General features: G+C 34.9%; 1 long non-coding RNA gene across 1 annotated transcript; it reads left to right on the top strand.

The window, feature by feature from the left end:
• Positions 1 to 2736: 2736 nt before the first annotated feature.
• LOC116167408 lies at positions 2737 to 3748 on the top strand. The gene is made up of 3 exons (XR_004144521.1): positions 2737 to 2827; positions 2903 to 3114; positions 3162 to 3748. It is a non-coding gene; the product is annotated as an uncharacterized LOC116167408 (long non-coding RNA).
• Positions 3749 to 10961: the final 7213 nt, after the last annotated feature.

Here is a 10961-nt window from a genome sequence, read left to right as displayed (position 1 = left end):
TAATTTCCTTAATCCTTATGTTTGAAGTCAGCCATTCCTGCTTGTTAAAGATTTTAACAGCACTTTGACCTAGAAACAATTTAGGCATTGATTAAAAAGTAGATAATTAACGCCTAAAAAATAAAGCATAATTAAAGTTTATTATACTCGCACTTATGATTTCATTTTTTCCACCAAGTATCGGAACACATTCGATCTTTGTATGAGAAATGTTCTCAGTGACCTATTACACTGAATAACTTTAAATCAATATACGTATTTACTCACTTGTGCAGAATTAAAGGAAGTTATGATGCATTAAGTCTAGTTAATTAGTAGTTTTTGTGTGAAACAATTTCCGTTATAATATACAAGAATAATTATGTACGTATTTTAAAATTAGCGGAAATTTAGAATCCTGAAGCACTTCTTTATAGAAAGGCTTCATTCAATACACCTCATTGAATGTAGGTGATGATTAATTAAGCTTTTTTCCAGTTTCCTTGGTTCATTGAAGACATCTAGTAGAAAATGTTCGCAATGGTGGTCTGCGGGTTCAACAAGACAATTGTCTTAAGAATGTGGGTGTTTAGAAAATACACCAATACACCTACTATATATTACGGTACCGATGATGTGTATATTATCTTGTGGTTATGTTCTTAACTATGTGTACACACATTTTTTTAGTTAGATCCATGTTTGTAGAGATGTACCTATGAACTGTTAGGATTACGATCTGAAACGAATGAAAATTTTTGTGTATACGGTCGTTATTACAGTAGTAAATAGTGCAACTTGTGAAAAGCGCAGTTTTCACACGAGTATAATATGATGTTTTGGTAAAAGGGATACGTGTGAGAAGAGTATCTTCAAAACGTGTTCTACACTACAATTTTTCTACAACTACCACTGAACGTTGTTCTACTAATTGAACAAAACAATTTGCATCTCAGAATCTAGTAGGTACATATATCCTACAAGACAGACAAGAAATTATATAACCAAAAATAGGATAAACCGCGAATGTTATAGTTCAACTTCCTTCCTAACTGTTAACCCTATGCCAGTACACCTATTTCATACGTGAGGAAGATCTCGAGCTAAGTAAACGAATAATTAATTTAGAAACTACGAATATTAAGTCAATCAACAATAAAATAACTATTCTGTAGAAAGAGATCGAATTCTGTGCGCTATACTGACGCACATCACTAACGACATTACACCCGTGCGGTGTCACTTAATAAATATACCTCTTGGGGCTGGAATGTTTCCAAAGGTACTAAAAGTACGGCATATCATTAACGTATATACGAAACAGGAGCGGTCCTAGAACGGAACCGTGGGGAACTCCTTGTTTAAATGAGCCAAATTAGATATTGAATTGCCTATTTTCACTGCTTGCGTCCTATTAAAGAGGTAAGATTGTCAGCGGACTGATAAACATGATATTTCTTTTTAGTAGGTACGAGTTCATCCCATAGATGTATTTTGGTATATTAATTACTATAATTTGTATTATGTATTTTTCTTTTAAATTAAATAGTAATTATTATTCCGATAATGATTGTTTAGTTCGTCGCGATTATCTTTCTTTTTTATTCTCTATCTCATATCGTAAAAATCCAATATGGCGCCTATACGAAATAAGAAAGTATTAGCTTCTACATCTGGCGTTTTATGAAAATTCTGATAATTCTTAAAGAAAAAGTGCCCATAGAAGGTGCTAACGAGAACCGTCCATTTCTGACCGTTTGCTAGGGAAAATGAAAACGAAATTTGACATTTTCAGTTTATCGGTGGTTTATTTTTCAAATTGTTTTATAAAATTCAACATGAAATAGCTAAAATGTTTGCCCTCTATTACATGACATAACATTCTGTTCATATTTCTTTGTTGTTAATTGTGCATGCTTTTTTTCCAAATAAAATTACATTTAACGTAAAGATTGGAGTAGGTACATCTTAGATCTAACGAGCGGTAAATATCCTCCTGTCAAATCTTAATTTTATGTACATTTAGTTAAAATGTTTCTTTGGCCAATAAAATTAATGTTTAAATTTAATTTATATTGTATTAATTCAATTTTTATTTATTGTACTGGAGCACTCGTGGCTTTCGTACAGGATACTTGTATTTAAGTGCAAGATAACGTATTTTACGCTTTCGCCGTAAATAGTGTATACGATAAATGGCCAATTACTTTTTTCGGTAATCTAATCAGTAAAACGAAACATAAAGATGAAAGAATTTTCCGTTTTTCAGTATACATTTCTAAAGTAAAAAACTATTATGCGTGTTAGTTATTAACGTAATGAAATAAGCTCGTAAAAAGCAATCAAGAATAAGTGTAGATGCATTTATCTCCACAATGAGCAAAGTAGCTCACCAAGTTCATTGAAATTAGGTCACTTTTCGTAATCTGATTTTTATCACACCTTTAATCAATATCGTATTTAGCAATAAAACAAGCAAAAATCCGCAATAAAATAGCGATAATGTAAAAAAGCTTACCACATTACCGCTGTAGTGGATACATACCTGCAACAAAAAACACATACGTCAATAAATGGTTTTTATACGGAAGCGAATTCTAAAACGCCATTTATTAATTTACGTATTGCAATCCAATTAGCTCATGTTTGAAGCTTAGTAATTTTCATGGTCTGCTATATTAAATGCTTAAACGTCACAAGCAGATTTAATCGATTTCGAAAAGGTTTTTAAGTCTATAATTACTAATTGAATGTAAACGTAAACTGCACTAGTTCCGAGTACAGTGCAGTAGAAACAAATTATAACCTAGGCAAAATTGCAACACAAATTCTTATTACATTATATACTGTAAGTAGTGTCTATTTTAACATATTTAAAATCAGTCAAAATCTAATATCGCGGCTGAATTTTGTATTTTTTAAGAAACACAGCCTGGCGTTCACGCTCAAGATGCTGCAAGAACCTATCTATTTAACGGGGACGGCGAGATCTTTCGCCAAGTGTACATGCCGGTTCGAAGGAAAAGAAGACCCGAAGCCCTTCATTGACAGCAGAAACAGCTACAATGCATGTACATTGTACCCAAGTCTCAGACGACAACGTGAATTCAACCCTATAACTGATTTTGCACATAGGTACCAAATAGTATTATCCTATACATTTATTAGCGTCTGTATTCCAGAAAATATTATTAGCTTAACGCCTTACCACAACAGAAATCGAAAATAACCGTAGAAAACATTCACCCTTATACTGTTCTGATTAGAAATTTGTTTCATGCCTTTACACACTACGCTACACTGACAACGCTGGAATTTGTTTCATAAAATAATTAATGCTACCTTTGATCTCGACAAGATTACTTCCGACGCTGCACGTGTCTTCAGTCCCGATTAAACTAATGATATAGGTAATATCACTTAATCTGATTGCTGAAATGGGCAGCTTTAAACCCTAATCATAAATTATAATTTCAGTGTAGTGCAAGTACAAGCAATTCAATTATAACAGTTTCACAATACGTTGTTACAAAACTCGTAAATCATATAAACGAGGATGAAAGTCATTTTCATCCATGCTGTTGATAATAAATAAATCACGTTTGAGTATCGCTTGCCAGTTTTCAGGTACACCTAAATCCTGTTCAGAACCTTGTAGCTTATTTTATTATAATTTGCAACGTGTTATATAGAATCGATTAGAGTAAGATTAATTACGTTTATATATTACCTATAATGAGACTATATCATTCTGTACCATCACTCTCTCCCTCGGTTACGTTGCAGCGTTATTACGCTCTCTTTAAAACAATGTTACCAATTGAACTGAGTACTTTTTCTTCTACGTTCAATATTACAAAAACTAGCCTGATTTATGATTCGATTATGCAAAACAACGACTACATTAACACCTCACTTTCTCATTATGGATGTATTTTATCAGGCGCATTTTAATTGGCTTTAGTATTACTTTGCTACCTTATTTTACACAGTTTTTATATAACTTAATCGATTTGTCGCCATGTACAATGTATACATAGTGCATAAATATAATTTTATGTCAAGTGAGTGCAATATATGTATTCAATTTCTAAAGGAGACATGTATTAAGTTTTTATGAATTTCAAAGTTCCTCACTTCTTGTTACTGAAAAAATGAGCATGAACCGTTTTATATGGTCACAGTGCACCGTGTCACTCGATGAGAATCTCGTTTTGAGTTCTTCAAAAATATTTGTATCATTTTTGGGCCAATTTTGTTGATAAGTCGATTTAGAGGAATTTAGAGAAATGGTTTTGGAAGTCCAGTGAGTCGGAGATATAGGACGTAAACCTTATCTTAGTAGGGATTTTGTGGCTAAGATAGTTTTCCGGTCAAGGTTTAACCGAATTGGTAGTAATTAAAAATTTTGCTTGCTTGCAATCTATAAACATTCGAAGTCCGAAAAAACTATCCAAAGGGCAACGGTTCCCTGACAAATTCGTAGAAGAAAAGGTATCCGACGGAAAGATCCAGTTTACAGTCCGTATAATTTCAGGAAGCCCTGTATCGGCCAGGAATAACCGCCCCTAACCTGTTTTATCTCAACATCGTCATCTACAGAAGGACATTTTTATATGAGGTACCGTTATTTTATTTATGTAAAATTAAGGGTTGTATATCTTTAAGAAAAAATCGTTGTATATCATACATGAGTATACCAATGTCCGGGCAATCTAAAGCCCTTGGTATTTCATGTATTTTGGTGAACTCATTGGCATGGGAGTTGTTATAACTAATTAGTTTTTTCATTTACCGTTACTTTTATTTCAATACAGAAAAGTTCCCACTGAATAAGTTCAATGGGAATATTTACAGGGCGTGTTTAATTTTTTATATAAAGAATTTTGCCGTATATTGCTATTAGATTTGAATTGAAATTAGGGTTAGTTCAAAAGACCGTGGCCACGAAAAAATCAATATCTTCAAATAAAAAAATCCTAAGGAAAGTTGTAAATGGAAAACCTGTGAAAGAGAACGTAAAGTGGATCTGTTTCATTATTAATTTTGTCGTCAATTTTGCAAAGCTACACGCAATTTTATGTTTAATTTTGGTAGCAAGCAATTTAGAATAACAGGTTTTGAATTTTCAGTAAATATGTCACTGTAAAATTTATATTCTGAATTAGCCGTGGGTCAGCTGCAAAATTTACTAAAAGTTTTCAAATTCATTTTTGAAAAATCGAGATTGTATTTCACATAGGTGAAAAGCGCCTCCGTAACGTACCTCCGCGTGACGAGAACTGACTTCCACCACTTATAGGGTACTATTTTAGGGTTGGTACAATTTTAATCTACGCAGCGACGCCAGGCATATGTCAAAGTTTCCAAGTTTCAAGTTTCATTCTCAAAGATTCTGTATGTATTTCTCAAGTACTTCTGAAGTTCTCTGATTCTATCTAAAGTTCCTCTTAGGCGTTTCTGAAGTTATATTTTAAAGCTACTCTCGAGTTTTTAAATTCCTTCAATACTCCACAACCTTTGGCGTTGAGTTCTTACTGTTCCCTTAACATCGTATCAGATTCTTTCCCACGCTTCCATCAAGTTTCCCTACAATTTATTGTTTCACTCAAGGAAACTTGATCTTAAATTCCGCTCAAATTATAATCAACTGTCTTTTAAATCCTTTTCAAGTTCATAAGCCGCTCTCAGGATTTTCATGTTAGCCATAAGTTCGATTTGATTTCCTCTCCGTTCCTGTCACATTCTTCTCAGTTTTTCTTCTCGTAAAATTTATAATGCGTTCCACTTTTCCACTAGTGAAAATGATTCAATTTGGTTGAACGTTGAGATTTAGGTCCATTCACGAGTTGTTTTGATAATTTCTTTGTGACAGTTCAGATTTGATTTATTGGGTTTTCGTTTATTTTAATAAAAGATTAATACGATTATATAGAGATGGTTACTTTTTAATCGGAAAAACATTTCCAGGCGGCGCGGCGTCGATAATTGGTTAAGAAATTTAAATTTGTTTAAGAAGGGAGGCCCGTTTCAAAACCGGAGCGTATGGAAGCGGCCATTTTGAGACCGAGTTACGGTCCGTTAGAAGAAGCCGTTCGCCAAGTTCGAGGGCGAGTTGGGGTCCGTTACGAGGAGCCTTGTCGCTAAGTTCGAGGCCGAAGTGCTGTTCGTCGTAGGAGTTTTTTTTCAAGTTTGACGCAGAGTTGTTGTCCTTTGAAAATAGAGAAGTCGGTGGCAAAGTGTCTGTCTTTCGTTGTTTTTTAAACAAAATTCGTTTTTGACTAATGAGAAGTCAGTAAGTGTTACTTAAAACTACCAACCTAGCTGAAGTTGAAGTTTTTGAAGAAATTCTACGTAGCAGTTTTCATTGAAGTTATCGTCTATGCTAAAAGGAAAACCTTCCATTCATCGACCGTAGGTTTGCGCTCAGCCAGTTTAATTCAGATTTGAATACCATCAACGTTCCTGCAATCTGTCCAAAGCAGAGATTTAAGAAGAGCCAGTTTTGTGCATTACGTCTCGGCGGATAAGTGCATTGTGAATTATTGTTTTGAGTGCCCGGATTTTTTTATTTGGATTTATAACCGAAAACTGTAAAAGTAATCTAAGATATCTTGATGTTGTTTACTTTGTAATCGATCTCATATGCGGGGTTTGTTTATTCGGGCACTGTTTTATCTACTCCAATCTTGTTTGAGGACGATTTTATGTTCTTTTTCCTTTGTGATCGTAGAATAAATTTTGTTTATATGAAATCATGCAAATCGTGTGTTCATTCGATCCCTTTAACGACCCAGATAGATGTCTCATACTGATTTTGCTGATCTGTGATAAAGTTAATTTTCAAGTGTCTTCAAAATTTGGCAAGTTATCCTTTTGGAGGCAGAATTGAGTTTTTTAATTGTGCCAGGATACGGATGCGTACTGGGAGAGAAGCTTCGTAATAAAAAATGCTACTAGATACAGTACGTAGGTACTTTTTTATGCGCCATCTAAAAAACAAAAGTTGATGATTTCTCCGAAACTGTGTCTTGTAGATCTCAAAAAGTGACCCTGAGAAAGTGTTTTTCCTTTTTGTTTACGTGTTCAAATAAAATCAGAAAAAAATAACAGCGAAATCGACAATTTTAGTTTTTCTGGTATATCTGCGGAAGTAGGTCTTTTCTCTAATTTGACCATCGTCATACCTTCTATGGGTTCGGAGATCTTCATGATTACACAAGCAGACCCGCTGAACTTCGTACCACATTTGGGAAATCCCGTTTGTTCCCGTCCCCATGGGAATTTCAGGGTTTTACTAAATCATAAACCTTGGCGGGCATACGTCCAACATTCCCTAACGTTTCATTGCAATCGGGTAAACGGTTTGGAAAGGCATAAGAGACAGACAGACAGACAAACGTTCATTTTTATTTATACAGATACGGCGATTGAGCAACTGTATCTCGCTCGAAAATTTACTAAATCTAAATCTCTGAATTCAATAGTTGCTTCTTCTGAAGTTATCACGTGTATGAGTAGATAGATATTGTACACTAGGAGCGAATGTTGTGAGCTGCAAAATTTTAGGGACCGCTCAAAGCAATATTGCTTTGCAGTAAAAGTACTATAAAATATATATGAGAAAAACTGTGAACGCATAATTTGTTTAAATTTATCCATTACAAAATAATGACTAATAATTTAATTTCCACCACAAATGTAAAGTTAAAGATACTACCAGGAGTCAGGTTGAAAGAATCCGTACTCGCACACCTTACCTATAAGAAGTTTCGTCTCCCAAATGCACGAACCTATGATCGGTAGGTAGGTACCTTAAAAGGATAATTCGTTTATCCTCGCATGGGTTTGTGAACGAGGTAAGTACCGGTTAATGTTAATGCTACAAAAGGCGCAAATATAATTAACACATTGAGGTTACTAATACCCCTCGACATTTTTCTAGTCACCAATTATGGAACTTTCTTAATTTTACAGAAGTACTGTTAGAGAGCTTTATTATTGTTCGTGAATCATCACATTTACGTTTCTTATCTAAGAGTGGTCAAGATTTATCAACGCAAAAAAAATATAGTTCAATGGAACAAACGAACTAGTAGGTCACGCTGTTGGTATAAGGACTTGTAATTTTACGTTATATAATAGGTATGGCTATATTGTTTTTCAGCTGGTGCTTACTGGACGATATACTAAAGTTATTCACATGTAACATAATTACATGAATGCACAACCATGAGATTTCTTAGATGAATAGCAGGATGGGAGTGCTAAAAACGATCTTGAATTCTAGAGCAAATTTGTTAGTATATTATTGTATTTTAATTTTTATGTCTAGTTCAGGATTGCATGTAAAGGTAAACATACGTCGGAAATAGTTTAGCTGAATTAATGCGATTTCCTTATTTTCAGGTCTAATTTCTTCTTGTGTAAAAAAGTACCTTAAATGTGCGCATCCCTAACAAGAGATTCTTTTATCTGTTTATTATGTATTCGAGGCATTTTCACATGCTAGACGTAAAATATGCCCAACAATAAAATTTCCTACAAAGTGAAACCATTCTCCTTGGGCCAAAATGAAAAAGTCCCTCCCATTGTCTCCTGTCGTTATAAACGTCAACCGCCAATATTGCATTTTCTGCTTACGCTTTACGTATAAGTTACAGCAAATGGACGTTTTTGGAGTAAAATATTCAATTTAATAATGTGCAATGCCGCATGCAGAATCTGAATCAGTTCACATTTTCAAAAAGAATATTCCGTTACGACCCCGTTCATGTAGATTTAACAAGGTACCTTACAATATATAATTTAACATCGGTTCAATGCAGTTTGCTAGCGTAAAAATTTTTAAACGCCGATATTTAGAATGCTGGAAGTAAAATTTTAGAACTATTTAAATTCAATAGACCATAAATAATAATTGTTTTACAATTGTATAAGTAAGAGGCCTTAAATACACAGTTTTCTTACTATTTTGAAAGTAACTGAAACTCCAAAACCATGTATAGAAGTTTACTGATGACATCTGACTGTAAACAAACATTTTGCTGAAGAAAAAATGTAAGTAAACGCTACGGCAAATCTTTTTACACTCACTTATCAATAGAGAAAATGTCAAAAAAACATTTGGAATGCAGAACAAATTGAAGCTTAGTTTCAAGCATTTAATTGTAATAACGAACAAGTTGAACGTGGATGTACTATTTTAAATGTACCTCCCTTGACCTCATAATCGCGTTTTTTATTTTACCTGGGTCAGAATCGCCGCGCTTCTAATTCTCCAAACTCTCAATTTCAAAAAATGTGCTCGGAAAGTCCTTGGACTCACCGTGAGTGAGGAAAATGGTTAATGATACATACTCGTATGGTGTATGTATGTTCATCGTCTGATAAGACTTTATGGTACAGAGTGAATATCCTAACAGAGCAATGCGATTGTGGGGATCGATTTGGAATGGAGTTCAAGGAGAGGGAAGTAATCAAGAACACGATGAACATTTTTTGGATGAATATAAAGCAGAAATGGAAAAATTGACTCTGAATTTGGAAACAGTTTATAAATTTGCTGAAAAGCATAAATCTAAATACACTATGAAGATAAGGATGTCTCTGAAACCGTAGAAAATACGTCGATCGTCAAATTAAGGAAAAGTTCCTTTAAAGAAAATCACAAAATTCAGATTCACTTTCTCATTGCCACTTTATGAGCTCTACAAGTCACTTTTCGTTTCGGAGAAATCATCATCAACTTTATCTTATGACTTGTATGGCTCGTAAAAGAGTACGCACTGTATTGAGTAGCATTTTTTACTACGAATACAACGATAATAGGCACACACAAAAAAGTTGGAAACCGATTGTTTCAACAGAATGGTGCACCCGCGCACAACGCCCCAGTCATGAGAGAATACCTATCGGACAAATCCTGGAAAATGGAAAACTCTATTTTTGTGACATTTTTATCAGTACCTGTACCATATAAAGCTCGGCAAATGGTAGCCTCCTGTGATCCCAATTCACCCATATCCTGAGTAATCCTGCGCCTATGTGGTTTCCACCTATCGTTGTCGTTTATGGACACCACAGGGTGTGGTGGCTTCAGGAGGCGGATGCTGATACCTTCACTTGGAAAGTATACAACAGATGTTGCCCTACTTCCATACATGTAGTCATTTTTTATACGCTAAATAATGCCCGCTCTATCTACAGGGTATGATGAACCTGAAGTCAGTGTGGTCGTTTTGTGAAACAAGGCTTTTTTTTACAGCCAGGAGAACGGAAAAGTTTTGGTCTGGAATATGGATCCTAGGAAAATTGAGCAAATGGTAATGAGAACGATGAAGACAAGGGGTGGCGATCTGACTCATAAAATGGATTGCATCTATGCATCCAATCATGGAACTTTCCGTGCACTTTGAAGATTTCTGTGGCTGCACTTATCCATCTCTTGCAATTGTAGGATGGGGCGCGGGGGAAAAGTGGGACTTAAATGTTAAATAAAGGACATTGCTCTCATTTAAGAACCCTGAGTTGTGAAAATGTGAAATCAAGGGTTTCTAGTCTTGGGGGTACAAAAGGAACCGTTTTCTTTACACCGCAACAAAAACCTAGAACATGTTCCTAGTCACCTTAAAGCTCTTCTGCTGCCACACCTGTGTGGCCGTGATATAAGTTAAGCTGTGACATACAAGGTAAAGCTCAAGTAGTAATAGAATCCGTAGTTTTATGGTCTAGAGCCGGATCTTCCACTTACAGTTCCAACTGTAAACAACTTAATAACTCAAGACACCCAAACCCAGCACAGGACTAGGTAGAACATGATGTTAGATTGTCGCCATGCGAGACAATCCTTCAAAGGACCATTTCGTAGTCTGGCGTGTTTTTGCGCAGAGCTATCAAGAAACAACCCTACATACTACATATGAGTAAGTTCCTATACCAAACAGTCACACATTGCAAGACTTGCGACGAGACGAGAACTG

This window comes from Photinus pyralis, unplaced genomic scaffold, assembly GCF_008802855.1.
Source record: "Photinus pyralis isolate 1611_PpyrPB1 unplaced genomic scaffold, Ppyr1.3 Ppyr1.4_LG3b, whole genome shotgun sequence".
Lineage (NCBI taxonomy): Eukaryota > Metazoa > Arthropoda > Insecta > Coleoptera > Lampyridae > Photinus > Photinus pyralis.
Note: the sequence above shows the minus strand (reverse complement) of the source record. Positions and strands in the feature narration are given on the sequence as shown.